Genomic DNA, 21115 nt, shown 5'->3' with positions numbered 1-21115 from the left:
AGGGCTTGTAAACCCAGCTCCACTCCGGCCGCCAGCCAGGATCTGGGTCAGAAAGTGTTAATTTTTTTGTCCTCCTAAGATAAAGGAAAAGCTGCTGTACTAAAACTGCTCCTAAAATCTCTGGTTAACAGGCAGAATCTGCTTATCTTGTCTTTGGAGATCAGAGGAAAGGCAGACTGCCTCTTAGAAGAGTCTTCTTTCCTTGACTTCAAAGGCCAAGGTGCTTATCAGCTCAGTTCCCTTTTCCAGGCTCGAGAAATCCAACATCCATGGGACCCTGTTGGGGAGGCGGGAGGCTGCTGCTGTTTTGAAACCCTAATAATAAGTATAGGAGATGAGATAGATTACTTTACTCTTTTTAATAATTTTATTGTCTATATTTATTCTGTATTATATTGAAAAGCTCAAATATGAGAACAGTGCATTTAAAAATGTGCATCCTTTAAGGTTGACTTTCTGCTGCGTGGTGTCATGTGTTTAACATTTCCATATCACACAGAATAGTTTCTCTAATCTAAAGCATCTTGTGTGTCTCATATATTCCTCCTTGGCACCTCCTCAAATACCACCAAGCACTCATCTTTTCACTGCTGGTATGGCTTGTCCTTCAGAAAGCCATGGAATTAGAGAGCAGTGTTGGAGGGTCTTCATTTACTTGGTAATACATTGAAGATCCATCTATGAATTTCCATGCCATGCGTACAGGTTACTTTTGTGTTGCTGTGCTAAAACGCCATAACCAAGAAATTTACATAAGGAAGAGTTTATTTGGGCTTATAGTTTGAGAAGGATGGGAATCTATGGTGGCAGGGAGGCATGATGACAGAGGTGACTAGAGCAGAAAGCTGAGCGCTCACATCAGCAAGCACACGCAGGAAGAGAGAGAGCAAGCTGGAAGAAGGACAAGGCTGTGAACTCTCAGAGCCTGCTCCCACTGATGTGATTCCGCCAGTGTTATACACCTCCTGAAAGTTCCATGATCTCCCCAAGTAGCGCCATCAACTGACCAAGTGTGCAAATACTGCAGCCTATGGAGGACACCTCTCATTCCAGCCACCACACCATGATAATGCACCTATTTATAACCTGATATATATGTATATATAAAATGTGTGTGTTTATATGAATATATATATGATTATCCATGTAATTCACACACATATAAATATATATTTACATAACAGAAGACAAATACATTATAAAAATGAATGTCATATGGATACACTACAGTTTATTAATATATTTTACACTTACTGAAGGACATTGTTATGGAAAATCTTGTGATGGATTTTGCCTTTTGCCTTACATGACTGTCATGCTGGAATGCAGTACTTCCTGTTTCTTGTCAGAGAGAAACTTATGTGGGTCACATGGTTTCCAGGAATCTGAAACTTAAAGAAACTGAAACTTACCATGCTAATAGGGCATCTGGCCCACTAGATTGTAATAGGATACTAGCCTGCCATGCTAATAAGAAATCCTACATGCCTCACCATGATTGGGCTGCTACCCATATATAAGCTTGTACCTTCCTGCAATAAAGTAGATCTGTGTCACTGAGCCTGGTCTCCTGTGTCTGAATGCGGCTATGATGACACAGACTCCTCACCAGCCCTGGGGTCTGGGACAGGATGACTGATCGGAAGAATGGAGAAGGTGAGAGAGCGACCACAGCTGGCACCCAACATGGGGCACAGAGCCCCCTGCCCCATGGAGCTGTAACACTCTAAGCTGTAACACTCAGGGTTCCTAATGTCCCCTTTGCCAGTGATCCTCCTGTGGTTGCTTGCCGCTTTCATTTTGTTCTGCTTTTTCTTCTGGCTCATGGTCTTTGGTTTGGCGTGCTGCTCCTGTCTTTGCTGATCATCTCCTTGAACAGTTCCTGAGTCCCTTTGGGTACATCTTGCAGGGTGAGTGACCTCCGGCCATCCAGCTGCTGCCAGCCCTCGAGCTGCTGCGCTGGTTCCTCTCCTCAGGAGTAGGCATATTAGGGTAACAGAGAAGGATGTAACTAAGGTTTTAGATGAAGTTTTAGCTCTTGCCCCCTGGTTTACGGATTCCCGCTGCTGGGATCCCTAGCGATGGGCCTGTGTTCTATTCCTGGCCCGGCGCAGAGAAGTCAGGGAGGGATGCCCGCAGTCTGGGCCATTCTACCCCATTGTGACAGCCACTTTGGCTTCCCTTTGGGGGGTTCCCCCCCGAAGCCCCTGAACAGGACAATCTCCTATTAAAGGAGATAGATGAACAAATACAGCAACAGGACTCTGGGGACGGCCTATCCCAGGCATTTCCAGTTAAGATAAAACTGACTGACTCTTGTTCTGATGAAACAATGACTGCTAATGATGATATAAAGAATGAGGAACCCGGGTTTGAGAGCTCCCTGGGTGAAAAACAGGAAGTTAAGACAGCCTCTGCTTCGCCATTATGGGGCAGTGGCTACCCTCTGCCATCTTACACTGGTTTCAAGGAAGCTTCCCCTCAGCCCATCTATCCCTCCCTCCCCGGGGAGGACTGGAAGCCCCTCCCACCTAAGCTCCTCTCTTATGATACAATGGGGGATTTTCCACAGTTCTTCCCAGTTACCATTAATCAGGGACAACAAAACCCCAATGTTTGGAATCCATATCCTCATGATACCTTAAAAAGCTGCGTAAGGCAGCGGTTGAGGATGGCATTCAATCTCCCTGGTTTGATCAATTATTAGATACAATAAGTCATGCAGCCAATACCCCCTATGATTGTCAAAATATTGCCCATGCCTGTTTACAGGGAGGTGATTTCCTTTTTTGGAAAGCTGCTTACCAAGATGAATGTGAACAACAGGCAGAATGCAATAGAAATGCCAACGTCCAAAACGTTGGATTTGACGCACTGGTAGGACATGGAAATTTTGAAACCCCCCAAGCTCAGGCACAGGGACTTCCTCACTACTTTGAACAAGTATGGCTTTGTGCACTTTGCGCTTTTCAAAGTATGCTGACTTGTGATCATACAAAATTAACCAAATTAATACAAACACTGGGGAGCCTTTCTCTGATTTTGTAGAAAGGTGCCAACAAAGTATAAATAGAGAAATCAGGGGGCTGCTGATGCTTTGCTCAAGGATCTCGTGTATGAGGGCCGCTCTACAGAATGCCGCCTTGCCATAGGACCTGTTAGACACAAAGATGTTTCTGAATGGATTCTGGCCTGTTGAGATGTAAGGACTGCTCGGGCCCATGCCACAGCCCTTGCTGAGGCACTGGCTGCTCATCAGCCACAGGCTGTGATGGACAAGGGCAAATGTTGGGCCTGTGGGGGACAGAGCCATTGGTTATGCACCTGCCCGAATAAGATCATGAAAGAGGCCAAAAGGAGTCAGGTTCCCCCTTCTAAATGCCCAAGGTACTGCAAGGGTTTTCATTGGGCGAGGGAATGCAAATCCAAGATGGATGTGGATGGTAATTCCATACAAAAGGTGCCTTTAAAAGGGCAATGGGGCACCTCTCAGCCCCGCCTCAAAGAGAAGAAGTAAGGGAATACACCCCCCACGTCCAATGGATGATACCTATTGATCTGCATAAGCCTAGGATGCAACTCTCCTTAGATGGTCATAAATTTAAAGGCCTAATTGATACAGGGGCTGATATTACTGTAATCAGACAAGAGGAAGCATTATCTCATTGGCACTCTAAACCTGGACCCCCATACAAGGAGCTGGGGATTTACAGAACACCCAACAAGTCCAACATCTGGTAATCTGGACTGATCCGAGTGGCAATACAGGAGATATTAGACTGCTCTTAACCACAGGACTTCTTCATAATTTGTAGGGGAGAGATGTCCTTCATGACATGGAAGCTGTTTTAACTACAGATGACAAGGCATTTTATGATGACCGCATTGTAGACCAGCGGTTAGGTAATGTCCCCCACCCTCCCAATTCTAACAGCCACTGCTCCGCTGCCCAAGCTGCTCCCCACCAAACTAACATGGGACACAAAAGCCCCCATATGGGTGAAGCAGTGGCCTCTTCCTTCACATAAATTAACTCACTTGATTTCTTTAGTCCAGGAGCAATTATCCTTGGGCCATATCAAGCCCTCCCTTAGTCCTCATAATTCTCCCATTTTTGTTATACAAAAGAAATCAGGAAAATGGAGACTTTTACATTATTTAAGGGCTATTAATAGACATATGAAACCTTTAGGGACCCTTCAACACGGAATGCCTCACCTTACTGCTATTCCCCAACAATGTGTGTACATTATTATGATAGATATTAAGGACTGTTTCTTTCCTATTCCCCTTCATGATGATGATAAGCCCTATTTTGCCTTCTCTGTGCCTGCCACTAACCATAACCTTACAGCTCAATGTAACCAATGGAAGGTTTTGCCTCAGGGCATGAAAAATAGCCCTACTATCTGCCAATATTATGTAGCCCATGCTTGCAGGCTTTTGCTGACTGAGGTTTATATTTTACATTATATTGGTGACATTCTTATTGCCCATAAGGATCCTAAGATCTTGCAAGGAGCCTTTCAAAAACTCAGAATAAATCTCCAAGCATTGGGCCTCACCATTGCAGCAGATAAAATTCAGTTACATGCCCCTTATACCTTTCTGCACCACTCCATTCAAGATATCATTCGCCCTATAGCTCCCGTGCTTAACTTGCCAAATGAGATTACCCTTTCAGAGGCACAGGCCCTCTGTGGCAACATAAATTGGATACAGGGCTTCTTACCCATGTCCTCAGAAGAACTTATGCCACTCTTTGACCTTTCGTGGGGTACTGACATGATCTCCATTCCCCGCAAGGTCTCTCCGGAAGCACAGCGTGTTGATACAACCATCAATTCATATCCATCCCATGCATTTATAAATAGAATACAGCCAAAGTTGCCCATCCAAGCTCTGGTTATCCCTATTAAGAACACCCCTCTAGGATTGCTCTGGCAGACCCATGGTCCCCTGATATGGGTCCATTCTTCATGCAGTCAACTTCATAAGGTTACCCTGGCCATTGAGGCATGGACTATGCTAGCCCTTAAACGTGTCCGCACCTACCGCCTTCTGTATGGCTGTGACCCAGAATCATTGATTCTCCTCCTTCCACTTCCCATGATCCAGTCATTGTTCCTTGATAAGCCTGGCTTCCAAACTCTCCTACTAGTCTATCAAGGAAAGTATGACAATCATTATCCTAAACATAAACTCCTTCAAGGAATTAGACAACTTCCCCTGTCCCTTTTTCTTCAGGCATTTCCAAAATGTAACCCTCTTTCTAAGGCTCCTCTAATCTTTACTGATTCCAGTAAGCACAAATTTGGCTATATAATTTACCAAGAAGGACAACTCTCCTCACATAAGGTTTTCCCTTTCCAGGGATCTGTGCAGCTCAGAGAGCTCTCAGCCATGTTACAGGTCTTTCAGGATTTCCCTACAACTCCCTGTAATGTTTTTTCTGACAGTGTTTATGTAGTCCAGACTCTACAACACCTGGCCTTTGCAGCCTTCCGGCCTCGCCAGAGTCCCCTCGATATGTTTTTCTCCTCATTGCAACTATTACTCGAGCAGCACTCTGCCCCTTGGTATATTCAACACTTACACTCATACCAATCTCCTGGGGCTTCTGGCAGATGGTAATACCACCATTGACAAACTGGTCTTGAGCACCTCCTTGGATTCCACCATAATCCAACAAGCCAGAGACTTGCATGCCCATTTTCACTTTTCATCTTTCTCCCCAGGCTATACATAGGCCTCTACCCACTCTGCCAATTCAGAGTTGCAAACATTTGGTCCATCCCTGCTTCTCCTGTGCCCCTCTTCTACCTCTGGAACCATTACAACCTACTGGAACTCTCCCTCAGGGCCTTGGCCCCAACAAAATATGGCAAATGGATGTCACTCACTTTCCTCCCTTTGGCAAGCTTAAGTATATCCATCATATTATTGATACCTACTCTAGTGCTCATTTTGCATTAGCTTGTTCCAGTGAAATGGCCTTTCATGCCATAAAGGCAGTAAAATATGCAACGGTCCTAATGGGAGTTCCCCGGCAGATCGAAACGGATAATGGCCCTTGTTATGTTTCTGCTACCTTTGCCCACTTCTGCTCTGACTGGAGTATAAAACATGTAACTGGCATTCCATACAATCTTAAGGGTCAGGGAATTATTGAATGTTCCCACCAATCACTCATTAAACAAATACAGAAAATGGGAGGAGATAATAATAAGGGTCCTCACTATAGGGATCCTAACTTCATTATACAACAGGCATTATTTGTACTAAATTTTCTTAAGTTTGATTCCCACGGCCTCTCACCATCAATAAAGTATTGGGGGGCATTCACTCAGCCTACACCTACCCCCATGGTGAGATGGAAGGACCCTTTCACAGGTGAATGGAAAGGGCCCCACCTATTGCTAACACAAGGGTGAGGTTATGCTTGTGTCTTTCCAGATAATGTTCCAGTTCCCATTTGGATCCCAGCCCAGAACATCAGAATTGCCTGCGATGGAAGGCCCCCCTCCACAGCCACTGTCCCCAGAGATGACGGCCCTGGAGGAAACGACACACCCCTCAACCACCGAGAGACAAACCTGACATCGCACACCATGAAAATGCCCAGCTTCAATGACACACCCGATAACCTGGGGCAACCTCAAACATCTCACTTCGCAAGCAGAGACTAATCAAAATCAAAATCCTCAAACTAGAGGAAACCCCTTGTCTATGTTCCTTATCATATGTGCCATCATCACTGCTAACTCTCGAGCGCTAGCAACTCCCCTTAACCCTCACCAACCTGTCAACCTTACCTGGCGGATTGTCAGTGTAGCCAAAGGAGAGGTGATCAACTCCACGTCAAAAGCCGCACCCCCAATACCTGGTTTCCTGTACTTCAGGTATACTTATGCTCACTCTACAAGGATTGGGAGGAAGAGGCCTAGAAATTAGATTTTGACTGCGACACTTCATTGGAATGAATGTTAGAAAGAGCCTGTTTGGAGCTTTCTGGTCTGAAATGGAGAATGGGTGGGTTAGTTCGGGTATCCATGGGTATAGAGGATATGGGTAGAAGTTGGAGGACCCTTGGAAGGACCTCCTAGTGGCCCCAACACCTTTTATCTTAGTCTCCATCGTTTTGTATTTGATGGCTTTTGCATTCCTATTTGCCAGAGAAGGATCACTGGCTGCATATCCTAAGGACATGAGAATCATCCTGCTAGTACGTTATCCCAAGTGACGCCCCACGCATTCCTAGGATCTCAGCCTTCTCTCTTGAGATTTCCAAAATTCAGATAATTAGTTTAATTGGCACCAGGATCATATTCTTTCGTATGTATGGATATTCTACTGTTTTACCCCTACTCTGTTTCTTCTCACTTGATGGATTGACTTGTTTGAATTTTGGCAGGACGGTTCGGACTCCTTGGCAGTGATGAGGCTGTGACTCTGCCTAGAGTGTAGCTTGGGTGGCAAGCAGACTTGGCATGCTGCTCCACTGAGACTTGTAAACAATAATTAAATGGACTTATGCCTCCTAATTCTGCTGTTTCATTTCTTTCTTTCAAAAATACATGAAAGAGTTTTAGCACTGGATAATAAACTACAAGAATCATAGCACTCCACATTTAAACCAAATGGGCTCAATGAGGGTATACAATTCTTGCAATTACCATTTCACTGTTTTGCATATATTCACAATAGAAGAAGAAAACAAGGAGGCACAGGCTTTATGAGTATGCTGAAGCTGGGAGACCATAAAACCATGTTTGTGGATGTCTGGTTGCCAGGCTATTTGAAGCCTAGTCTAAGCTTATAAGGCTGTCAACTGATTCTAAACCTGGGCATTTTTCTCTCTGCTGCAAGGGGGTAAATGGAGGCACATGATGTCTGATTTACTTGCAGAAGCTAGGTGCGATGATAAGAGATTCCTGATACAGCCTACAATCTTTGTCAAAGGGACTGGGGGGAGCTGGTGTTAGAGCACATGGAAGACTTGTATTGACTCTGTTCATCCACCAGGGGACACCCAAGAGAGCGCTGAACAAATAGCTGTGAGGCTGTTTGAAAATCTGATTTCTGTAAATTGAACCTTTCTTTCCTATTGGAATAATTTCAAGAACGTTTTCCCTCAAGAAAATAGTGGCTCTTAGAACAAAAAACGGTGCACAAGGATATAAACAGTTTTAACAACAGTATTTAAAGGCCACATACTGAATATATAACTTTGATATTATTGCCCCTTGCATTAAATTGGATTTGTGGCAAGGCAGCAATTTTATGTCTGTGGAGAGAATTCAATTTCTTTTGGTTAAGGATGTTTTTGTGTTTGCCTTGATTTTTATGGAAATATGAGATTATCATCTTTTAATAATACATGGTCTGTATATCGCATTTACCTCTCTGTCGCTCTACTGTTTCTTGCCTAAGGTGGAGAGAGCAGAAATGATGAGTAATCACAGGACGACTGGGCTGGAGAATTTCCTTTGGAGATCACCGAGTTTCCTCATTCTGATGAGGAAACCAAAGTGAGGTAAACAGAGTTATTTGTATAGGGACATCCAAGTATTTAGGTTGAGTTGGGATTGCCACATGTGGTCATTCCTGAGCTCAGTGGTGAGAAGCTGATGTCCTGGTATCAGTTCAAGAAAATACACACCCACCAGGCAGAATTGTCCATCAGAGGAAGCTGACTCATTCTTGGAATATAAGTGACTGGGGAGATTAGGAAAACCTCACTGTGGTGACCTGTGTTCATCAGGAGATAGGCTTGAACAATTGTAGTGAAATTAGATTTACCATAATCAACCATGTATAGATTTTAAAAAATGCTAAGAGGTAGGGAATGGTTGTGGTACAACTGCTATAGAAAGACTAGTGTTGGATGTTGAGTATGTGGAGGCCACGTAAAGTGCAAAAATAGCTTTCCTTAGGACTGTGAGCTTTTATGATGACTTTAATGAAATTCTGTGTAAGACCTTCCTTCCTTTTGCTCTGAATACAAACTTGCCAAGTATTTCCACGTGAGCCTCTACTACTGAGGGAACTGGACCAGTTGCTTCTCTTCTAGACCATATGGATTCCATTTTCCATTTAAAATATTGTCAACAACAAATGTAACAATCCAGCTACCTAAGAAAGGAGTTATTGAACCCAAAGACATTTACCTATCTGTGAACCAGCAGGAATAGGGCCCAACTATCTGTGGCTTCACAGGAGAGGGTGGAGTCTAATGTTAGCCTTATTTGATAGTTCACACACATCTGACAGCTGGTTCCTTGTACAGTCTTCAGAATGTAACGAAAAGAGAAGGTCCTAGTTCTCAGAGGATGAGGTGACAGAGGAGTTGCTATCCTTGGTCATGATGATGTAAGCTGATTCTGTTTAGTCGAGTTATCACTGGTAAAAGTCATATTCACAATAATGCTTGGGTACTTACACATTCACAAATCCATTTGCATTAATGGAGCTATTCCTCCAATTTCGTGAATAAGAATGGAATGCTGACAAAATCATCTACTAATGAGCTTTGGGGGCACAGAAGAATTCAAGTTATTCTAAGAACTAGCCCCTCTGATGTTTAATGAAGTAAGAAAATGAGTGAAAGAATATGTGTGTTTTAAGGATAAACATGTTTTGGTTTTCTGTTTACTGAACCATCTTTCTAGGATCCTCTTGCACTGGGACCAGGGTATTTTCATGATTGCTGGGGCACATTGAATCACCATCCCTGGCATATAGAATTGCCATCACTAAGGATAATAGAATACTATGAAAGAGAAAGGGTAAAACAAAGGCGGGGTAGTTTAACTGGGGTTGGGGAAGGACGGTAATACAGAGGGAGAGAGGGAGAAATAATGCTAAGGATGCTTGGAAAGGTCATAGGGAAATATATTATATTAGAGGATTACTTAGAAATGTGTGTGTGTGTGTGTGTGTGTGTGTGTGTGTAGAGGAGAGAGGAGAGAGAGAGAAAGAGAGAGAGAGAGAGAGAGAGAGAGAGAGAGAGAGAACCTTAAAAAAAAAACCCTATGTTATGCATGGGAAACTTCCCTTTAAGTTCTTGGTCAGCAGGTTCCCAGAGACTCTCAAAACAGTATAGGCTATTGTCATTGCTCTTGGTTGCCTCCCAGAGCTTAAAAGTAAGACCCTATTGCTGAAAGCACCATTTATTTCAGACACTGGACTTGGAGGAATCAAGCTGGAACTGACTTGGGAACTTCCTCACTGAGGACTAGCTCTCATAGCATTAGAAGGTGCTAGGCAAGATGACAAGGGGAAAAGCAGTCAATAGTTCTACCTAGCTGTGAAGCCTATGGACCACAACATGACTAGCCTGGCCCAATATCCCCAATGGTGCAATAGTGGCAATATTATCTTGGGGGTAATAAATAGCTGTCTACTTGGGCATAAGATTCACTCATTAGCAATGAATTTATGCCTGGTACTATAAACTTAGTCAACTACCCACAGCTAGAATGGTCATAGGCTCTAAAGGAGAACCTACTTCTGCCATTTTCCTAAACCAATATAATTTCTAACTGTATTCGAAATACTTATCCTTATATCTGCAGATAAGCATCACTTTCACCCCTCATCAAAGAAGCTTCTCTTTGTAGCAGATGGACGGTACTACAGAGATCCACAACTGGTCAAAATGTAGAGAATAAGTGACTGTGGGGATACCCAGCCCCAGCTGGTACATCCATAATGCAACTCCTACATTTTAAGGCTCAGGAAACATCACAGAAGAAGGGGCAAAATGATCGTGAGTCAGAAAGCCAGGATACTTGCAGTTAGATAGTGTCTAGCTACACCTGTTAAATCTCAAGCCTGCATAATGATATACCAGTTGATATGCCAACATAGGGGAAATTTCACAAGGCCCCACCCCTAGTGGAGAGCTATAGGTAATCAATGACTGCTGAGAGAGGAAGAATCAGTTTTCATCAGGGATGAGCCCCCTTGAGAGGGACAGATAGAAATCACACATACAGAGGACTCATGTATGAAATCTTCAAAAAAATTTTAAAAAATTAAAAATACGAAAAAAGTTGTAGAACCTCAGAGTTAGAGCAGTGGAGAAGAAGATAAGGCCTTTTGGATACTATAGCCAGTCCATTGGAAATGAAATGAATTAAAGTCTAAAATAAAAACATACTTGTATGTTTTCAGAAAACTTCCTGGTTTTGACTGTACCTGCTGGCTGGATGGTTTTACGATGTGAAGATGAATTATCTCTGTTATTTTTGACTAACTCTCAGATTTTAATCTTCAGCCCTGCTGCATTTTGGCTGAACTTTCTAGATTGCAGACTATAAATACGAACCATGGCCATAAATCCATTACTGCACTTGAGGTTCCATGGATATGACAAAACCTTCCTTTGCATCCTGAGTTGGCTGGTTCATTGGGTCACAATGCTCATGTGTTCTGTTGTTGTTAGTTCTATATTTCTACCCTCGTCCTCCTTCTACTCCTCACTTAGAGATCTGGCTGCTGCCATCACTCTATTTTAATAGAGCTTATCAAGGAGAACAGATCTGGGCTGGCCCAGGATCAAACCTGAGCTGTACCAGCTATGAACTGCATCAGCCATCTACAGGGCATTAAACCTGCCTGCGCTATAACCGAGACTGAATCAGCCAAGGTGGAAAGATGGGTATAGCCAGAAATGAGGGTAACACATCTGTCATTCCAGTACTTGGGAGATGGAGGCAAGAGGAACAGATTTATTTATTGTGTGTGTGTGTGTGTGTGTGTGTGTGTTTGTATGAATTTGTATATTGGACAACAAAACTGGCATCATCGAACTACTGAAATTCTTCCTTTTAAAATTCCAATTTGGCTCCAAAGAATTTTGCTTATATGCCAAGATGACTTAAGATGGACTGCCTGTCATTTCAGAAAAATGCATGAAATGTTAGAGATGACCACAGATTTCCTAAATACCATCAGACAATCTAGAAAAAATAGGTTTTTCCTTTAACAAATTCTATTCGTATGATGGGATGATATAATAGAGCATCACTTAAACAGGGGTGGGGTTGACCAGTAATAATTTCAGTAAAATAATTAAGCAGGCTATCTCTATAACATTTCTTCCACCTAGGACTTAATGAGACATTAAACCTGTCTCTCTAGCTTCCCTCTATTGGAACAGTGAATCCATTTTCATTGAGCCCCTTTGTACCATGCTTAACTCATTTAATCTTTACCCTGGCTCTATCTTCTGTATAAGGAAACTGGGGCTCAGAGAAAGTTTAGTCACTTTCTCAAAATTACAGCTAGTTGTAATAAAGAATGCTAGCCCTAGATTTAGACTACCCAGGTTTGAATCTCAAATAGAAAATGAACTGAAAACAAAATATATCATGAATACAATGAGACAATATATTCGAAATGTTTAACAGTGGTAAATTACCCAGGTAAGAGGTGCATTGCAGCATGTGGTTCTTTGTAGGATAGCATGGTACCGCGTGGATGGTAGCCAGCTATGCTGGATAGCTTCAGTTATCAACTTGACATGCCTGGGAAGAGGCAACTGCAGTTGAAGATTTTTCTCTATGGGATTGGCTTTGAGCATGTCTGTGAGGCTTTTTTTTTTTTTTTTTTTTAATTGTTGAGTGATGTGGGAGGGCCCAGTTCACTGTGGGTGGTACCACCACTGGGCATGGTCATGAGTTATATAAGAAAGTAAGCTGAGCACAGACCAGAGGAGCAAGTCAGTAAACAGAGTTCCTTTATGGCCTCTGCTTCAGCTCCTGCCTCCATGTTCCTGCCTTGAGTTCCTGTCCTGTTTCCCCTTCATGATGAATTATAAACTGTAAGGTGAAATAAACCCTTTCTTCCCTAAGTTGGTTTTGCCCAGTATTTTATCATAGTAATAAAAAGCAAACTAAAACGCCAGGGAAATCAACTTTTCCCCAGGGAAATTTAGCAAGGTCTTGACATAGTTTCAGTGGGCAAAAACGAAGAGGGAGGGACTGGAGAGCTGTCTCAGTGGTTAAGAGTACTGACTGCTCTTGCAGATGACCCAGGTTGGGTTCCCAGCACCCACATGACATCTAGCAACCATCTGTAACCCCAGTTCCAAGAGATCAGATGTCCTCTTCTGCTCCCCATGGGTATTGCATGACACAGGTGCACTTACATACATACAGACAATATATTCATACACATAAAAAATTAAAAAAATAAAAATAAAGGAATAAAAATGAGGAGGGGCATTTCTGTTGGCATGTGGTGAGTAGAAGGCAGAGTTGCTGTTATACTGGACTGTTGTGCATGCTGACAGTGAGAAATCATCCCATCAATCGTATTGAGGATGGGAAACAATGAACTATATGAATGGGTTTAGGACATAGGGATGTGAGCCTGGGCTTTCATAATCTCAGTTCTGTTGAGGAGATAGATGGATAGAAGTATCTAATAAATATATAGCCCCATGCTTCAGTTGAGTTGGGAAGTTGGGATTCAGACTGCAGAGACAGGAAGGACATGTCACCATCTTGAGCACTTATGCTCTGTAATGTGAAAGCAGTAGGGCACTCTTCTGCATCACCCTGCCTAGTGGACAGATTCAAGTCTAGTAAAGATGTCTAGGTTAGCCCTTGGTGACAGGGGTATGCGTATCTCCTCCATCGTTCGTGTCTTGTTCCTAGTACAGTGTTGAAGTTGATGCAAGGCTTAGCAAATGCTTGCTACATGTCAGATGCAGAGATACATGAAGAACTCAGGTGTAGGTTTTTTTTTTTAAGCTATTTTATTTATTATTTTTATTTTACATGTATGAGTGTATTGACTGCATGTATGTAAGTGCATCCCTGTTGTGAAATGCCCTCGGAGGTCAGAGGAAAGTGTTGGATCCATTGGAACTGGAGTTACAGACAATTGTTAGCCGCCATGTAGGCGCTAGGAACTGAACCCGAGTCCTCTGCAAGAGCAGCCAGTGCTCTTTACCGCTGAGGCATCCCTCCAGTTCCAATGGAAGTAATTCTCCAGGAGTTTATAGAGAGCTATTTCTGGTGGCTGACATGGGCAAGTTAGGGTTTAAGGAAGGAGAGACTCTGAGGCCTCCTGCATCAGATAAACAAAAGTGAGCAAAGGTATGGGCCTTAAAATGCTAGAGGGAAAGTCTTTTGAAGGAGTTCTTTCTTGTTTATTATCACTATTCTTTAGTCATTGTCACTAGGTAAATGTCAACCCTATCTCACAAAGCTATCATCAACTAAACACAAAAGTTTGATGTGAATTTATGAGTACTTCATGAGAAAAAGGCAGTTGGCTATAATCATAATATTCACCTACCAAAAATTTGTTTGCATTTTCAGTCAACACAGCGGGAAATGAAATCATATTTCACAGCATGGACCTGGCTGCTTCTCATTGCATTGTATATATGTTTATGATACCCATTGCTACACGAGGCCCTGTCTCAAAAACAAAAAGGACAAACAAACAAAACAAAGACTATACCTGCTGCTTACTTACTCACCCCCAAAGCCCCTGGGTTTTCATTAATCTGTGTTTTATTTTACTTTGCGTAGAGTTTGATAATGACGTACTGCCGACTTAACCAGTAAGTTGAATGAGAACCGTCAATCCAAACAGTGCATAGTGCATTCCTCCATTTTCACAACATTTCTCAAATGCCCCATTTTAGAAGCAGAGGGCATATTAGTGGCTACCGAGGATACAGGGTATAGGTGTGTGGGCTTGGGGAAGTAGTAGCTGTAACAAATCAATATAAGAATCTTCATAAGAATGGAGTTGTTCAGCTAGCATAGCTCCTGTGGTAGTACACAAACCCGTGTAGGTATAAAACTGTATATCCCTCTACATATACATATGCAAAGAATACAACTAAGTTTGGGAAAATCTGCATAATATTAGTGGATTGAGTCAATGTCAACATTCTGCTGTGTGGTATAATTCTAGAGTTTTGAAGAATATTGTCATTGGAAGAAACTGGGTAAATTGTACCACAGAGTATCTTTGTGTTATTTCTTATAAATTTTACGAATCTATAGTTAACTAGAAACTCTAACATTAAATTTTAAAAATTGATTAAAAGCATGGATTATTGGTCTATGTCTGAATGGTATTTTAAATGTTATTATCTGATGTGCCTGGGACCAGAAGGGTTATAGGATTCATTTTTTTCAGATTTTACAATATGTGTAGATACTTAATAAGATGTTTTAAAGATGGGAGCAAAGTCTGAAGGCAAAATTCATATGTGTTTTATATACACCTACATGCACAGCATAAAGGTAATTGTAAATAAAGTTATTAGTGCCCCTGCATTTTGACACTGGTCACCACACAGGGGCAGGTAGGAGATTTTCCACTGCTGGTGTTGACATGACACTCAAAAAGTTTCAGAAGAATTAGGAGCATTTTGGATTCAGAGCCGTGGATTCAAGATGCTCCTCCTGTATCTCACATGACGGTGTCAGGAATCCCATAAGGCTGGAGTACTAGAAACATGGTATGAATGAGAACATAATGAGGTAGGCAAGGAAGGTGATGGTGCAGACTGAGATGAGAATGGTACATGAAGGCCCGTTTACATCATGTGTGTGCTCCATGAAGGGCATTGGGCTGTTATCTCATAGACAGTCAGTAGCTGTTGGATGCCTTGAACCAAGGTCAAGAATGGGGTAGATTTATTTTTTAATGTTTTTGCATTTATTTATTTATTTTTGTATTTATTTATTTATTTATTTATTTATAATTAAGTGTGTGTGTGTGTGTGTGTGTGTGTGTGTGTGAGAGAGAGAGAGAGAGAGAGAGAGAGAGAGAGAGAGAGAGAAACATGTGTATGCTATGCTGTACCTGTGGAGGTCAGAGAACAGCTTGTAAGAGTTGGTTCTCTCCTTTAACTCTGTGAGTCCTCTGGCTTAGGAGAAAGCACATTTCCTTGCTGAGCCATCTTGACAGTCCATAGGGAGGATTTTTTTTTTAATGCAGCTAATTTTATTAGTTACTTTTCTCCTTGTTGTAACAAAATACCCGATCAAAGAAACTTAAGGATGGAAGGATTTATTTTGGTTCATGGTTTAAGGGTGCATTCTCACAGACATGCCAGAGAGTCTAAATCCCATCACACAGACGATCAAGATTAACCATCGTAAAATTATCTTGATATAAAGGAAATAACACTGAACCTGGATTGATAATAAAAAGGCAGTATGGTCAGCTGAATGCTTTGGGGCAAGTCATTTGCTCTGCTTTTACTTTTTAGTTTCTCAACTGTCCATTGAGTAAAAACATATCCAGAAACAGAGATTGTGAGGGAAGAGACTAACCATGAGTACAGAAAGCCCTTGTCCACCCCAGTGTGTCTCCCTCCCAGAATGGATAGCATCATCCCACTGATACATGTTCCCCTGCTTCAGGGAAGTTTCAGTTATATTTATCAGGCCTGACATCACATACAATGCAGTCATTAATAAATGATTTGATTGCTTATCTGGTACCATAAGTGGCTCATCGAGGTTTTTTAAAAGTACATGAGGCCACTACCCAGCCAGCTTTGTTTCCCTCTTGTGACAGTGGCATATGCAGGGGAACATTTGAGCTTCAAGAAAATTAAAGGTATCTATCACATTTCTCCCTTTTGGCTGGAAAAGCTGCTCTGACTTTTCATGGTGCTGCCGTGGAGCTTCATAAGCATCGCCCCATCACAGCAAATGGATGGTGCTTATTTCCACATGTAACAGATTATACTTCCACTCATGGCCCAGCTGCTGTGCTCTTCTCTCCGCTTTGAAATTTCTGACCATTCGTACCTTTGCACGTTAGGGTTACGTAGAATCACTTCCACCGAGCAACAGAAACACCATCCATTTTTAAAATTCCCAAGTTGTTCTGATGTGGATGAGACAATCTCTAAGAAAATCACCGGAGAAGATTGTTTCCCTGTTTTTTTATCTGTAGAATTTTCCCCTCATGTGATAAAATCAGGATCCTTTCCTTACATTTTTGGTTCATCTTCCTCTCCCTTTATCCCACTTCTGTAGACCAGGTCCTTTCTCTCTGTGCTTGTCTTTTTGGGAAAGCTCATCGACTCCTTTCTGTGAATGATCTTCATTTCTATATATTAAGAGCTCCTCTTTCTCCTAGGTGGTAATCAGACCTTCCTAACATCCTCTAGACCGCATATTGTATATGACACTCTGTTCTTCCCCCATCTTCCAAATTAGCTCTTATGTTTCATGAGCAATGCGTATAAGAGTTTCTTTTATTTATTTATTTTTATTTTGTATGCATGTTTTGCCTGCATGTATGTAGGGGTACCAGAGGCCAGAATAGGGCATCTGATCCCCTGGAACTGGTCTTACAGATGGTTATTACCTGCCGTATCGGGGCCGGGGGCCTAACTTGGGTCCTCTGCAAGGGCAGCTAGTGCTCTTAACTGCTGACCCATCTCCCCAGTCCCCATCTCAGAGTTTCTGTTCATCTGCGTCTGAGATATCCACATCATCTTTGACTTCGTCTTCTGCCTGGACTCATCATTTTTTATTGAGCATTTTAAATTTCATACAACACTTCCCACTCAAATCCAGACCCTCACCCATGCCTCCCCCACCAAACCCTATGTACTCTGCCATGCCTGCTGAGACCTGTTCATTCAGGTGTTTGTACCATCATTTTTGACCTTTGGCCAATCTTTAAATTATTTTGTATATCATACATATTTAGTTACTTTTCTCATTGCTATGACAAAATATCTGAGAAAAGAAGCTTAAGGAAGGGAGGGTTCATTTGGGCTCATAGTTTGAGGGTACAGTCTATCACAGCAGGATGCAAAGATAGCAGGAGTGTGAGGCAGCTAGTCACATTGTGTCTGCGATCTGGGAGCAAAGAGAGAAATGCTGGTTCTCAGCTCATTTTTTCCTTTTCATTCAGTCCCAGGACCCAAGTTCATTGATTATGCTGCCCACACTAGGGTGTGTCTCTTCCTCAGAAACACAGTCTAGAAACATTCTCACAGCCACACCCACAACTTGATCTGTCATTCCAGTTGTCAATCAGTGTTAATCATTGTATCTGAGCTATGTTCTAAGTAAAGCCTTTGTCATCATTCACCTAAGTTCTGCACTAGCTTCCTGACTCTTTCAACCAGGACTCTATCCTGCCTGTAACCTTAATGCTCAGTATCTCTGTGGGATCTGTACTTCCTATACCAGAATTTAAATATTCTCTGTTTTATCATGATATATAGGATTCATGTTCCTAACTGCTTATTTCTCACCATAATTATCACTCTTGTCAGGGTGACTAGAGTGTCTCTCCAGGTGAGCAAAGTATGCTTGGTCACTCATTGTCCAAGGGAAGATGAGTGGAGATGGTACAAAGAGAGCATTCCTTGGGTATCTCTTCTTTCTGTAATCTACGTGAGAAGAGGCCCTCTCCCCTGTCAGTCGCTTACTAAGTAAAGTCGGGCAAGTGAGTGAGCCTGTCCTCATCCTGCAGCCTGGGGAGGTGCTTCCCTCATTGACCCAAAGACTCAACAAAGAGAGAAAAAAATAAACATTTTTTTGGTCTTTTTAAGATTGGATCTTCTGCAGCCCCAGCTGGAATGGAACTCACTATGTAGACTAGGTTGGCCTCAGTCACACAGAGATCCACCTGCTTCTGCCTCCCAAGTACTGGAATTAAAGGTGTGTACCACCACACTCAGCAGAATTTGTTGCTTTGAACTCCTGGCACCCAGCATTGGCTACAAGGACCAATATAACAATAACACATGAACCCGCCGACATTTGCTGTTTCTCATTTTTTTGTAATTTTTAATTGAATTTTTATGTAATTCATACAGATCATCCCAATCATCTTTATACTCCCTTTCTCACTGACACCCTCTTAACCGCCCCCCCAATGGAATTTCATGTATTTTGTCATCTGTATTAAGGCCCATTGAGTCAAGTTTGTGTCCCCAGACCTCCCTCAGTGCAAGTTCATCCCCTAAGGTCTAGTCAGCCTATCTAGAGTCCCTACCTTTAAGAAGATCATTTCTTCCTCAGTCAGGAGTAATCAGCTGCCAATAGTTCTTCAGGTGAGGTTGGGGCCTGCTGCCCATTTCCACAGTTCTGTACTGAATTTTTGTCTGCTTGAGATTGCATGAGTCTTGTGCATGCTGACACCGTTGCTGTATGGTCATATGAGCAAGGTCCCAGGAGTCTGTAGGACTCTGTTTCCACATGGTCATGTATGTCTTCCCTGGTTCTTACAGCCTTTCTGCCCCCTCTTTTACAATGATCCCTGAATCCTGAGTGGGTGCAGTTTAACATAGGAGTCCTGTCCGAGGACCTACACTCTGAAGACTTTTATTCTCTACACTTTGGCCATTTGTGTCCTTTTGTGTTCATGGCCTCTGTTGCACAAGGGAGCTTCATTGATGAGAGATGTGTTAGTATTCCCTCTACTCCTTGTTCCCCTGTGTTCTGTGAGTCTTAGGTGTAGAGGTTGCATTGTAGATGTGTCACTTAGGATTGGGCAATTCACAGATAATTCCTGTGTATGACCAGTTGTGGAACCCTATAATAATGTCCATCTATTGCAAAAGAAGTTTCTTTGATGAGTGGTGACTGGAATTAAGGTCAACAATCAACAAGTAGGACCTCATTAAACTCCAAAAACCTTCTGTACAGCAAAAGGAGCAACCAAAGAAGTGAGAAGAAAACCCACAAAATGTGAGAAATCTTCACCAGCGAGAGGTTTAACATCTGGAATTTATAAAGAGCTCAAAAAACAAAGAATCAAGAAAACAAATGACCCAATTACAATATGGGCTATGGATTTGAACAGAGAATTCACAAAAGAAGAAATAAAAATGACCAAGAAACACCTTACAAAGTGTTCAGCAACCTTAGAAATTAGGGAAATGCAAATTAAAACCACTTTAAGATTTGATCTAACTGGAGCACATCCAATGTTGGTAGCAGAGAGTCTCTTGAGATGTGGGCTAGGAAGTGCTGTATGAATGCAGGGCCTTGTGTATGATAAGAAAGCACTCTTATTACTGAGCTGTGTCCCCCAGCCCTTAGTGGAGGTGGTGCTGAGCAGACTCTGGAACCATGAACATATTGATCAGAAGATCAACTTTGATGCCCTCTTGAGATTTTCCCACATAACCCCCTTGACACAGCAGTACCTGGAAAAGATCTATGCTAGTTTTGCACTCTATGTGTTTGTGGCAGCTGCAGGGGCCTATGTCCATGCGGTCACGCAGTTATTCAGACTGGCTTGCTCTCTGCCTTGGGCTCCTTGGGCTTGATGATTTGGCTGATGGCAATACCTCATAGCCATTAAACAGAAGAGAAAAGATTGGGACTGCTCACTGGATTTGCTTTCCTTACAGGAGTTGGCCTGGGCCCGGCTCTGGAGTTGTGCATTGCTGTCAGTCCCAGTGTCCTCCCCACTGCCTTCATGAGCACAGCTATGATCTTCACCTGCTTCAGCCTGAGCACACTCTATCCCAGGTGCCAGAGTCACATCTTTCTGGGAGGTATCTTGATATCAGTCATGAGCTTAATGTTCTTGTCTTCTCTGGGGAATCTATTCTTTGGATCCATTTGGCTTTTTCAGGCAAACCTGTACATGGGGCTGGTGGTCATGTGTGGTTTTGTCCTCTTTGATACTCATCTTATTGATGAAAAGGCTGAAAATGGAAATTAGGATTATATCTGGCACTGCGCTGATCTCTTCTTAGATTTTGTTACTCTCTTCAGAAAACTCAGGATGATCCTGGCCTTGGATGAGAAGGACAAGAAGAAAGAAAAGAAATGAACTGGCCATCAGCCTTTCCCAGCTTGACACCTTCACCCCTCATTTCTTTGCACACATTACAGGTGTCGTGTCCTATGACAATGAAAAACATCAGAAAAGCTTTTGTACTTTGTGGTTTTCTCTATTTTGAATTTTTTGATAAAAAAGCTGATTAGCAAATATAGTTTGGAGTTTGGCTTCATAAAAAAAATAAAGATTTCATCTTACCCTAAGATTAAGAGAACAAATGATACCCAAATGCTAGAGAAGGTGTGGGAAAAACAGAACACTCATCCACTGCTGTTGGGATTTCAAACTCCTGCAACCCCTATAG

At 42.4% G+C, this 21115-nt stretch overlaps 1 pseudogene; it reads left to right on the top strand.

The window, feature by feature from the left end:
• The first annotated feature begins 1647 nt into the window (after positions 1-1647).
• LOC103751476 lies at positions 1648-20815 on the top strand (annotated as a pseudogene).
• The last annotated feature ends 300 nt before the right edge of the window (positions 20816-21115 follow it).

The sequence above is a fragment of the Nannospalax galili genome, unplaced genomic scaffold, assembly GCF_000622305.1.
Source record: "Nannospalax galili isolate Female #2095 unplaced genomic scaffold, S.galili_v1.0 scaffold406, whole genome shotgun sequence".
Taxonomy (NCBI): domain Eukaryota; kingdom Metazoa; phylum Chordata; class Mammalia; order Rodentia; family Spalacidae; genus Nannospalax; species Nannospalax galili.
Note: the sequence above shows the minus strand (reverse complement) of the source record. Positions and strands in the feature narration are given on the sequence as shown.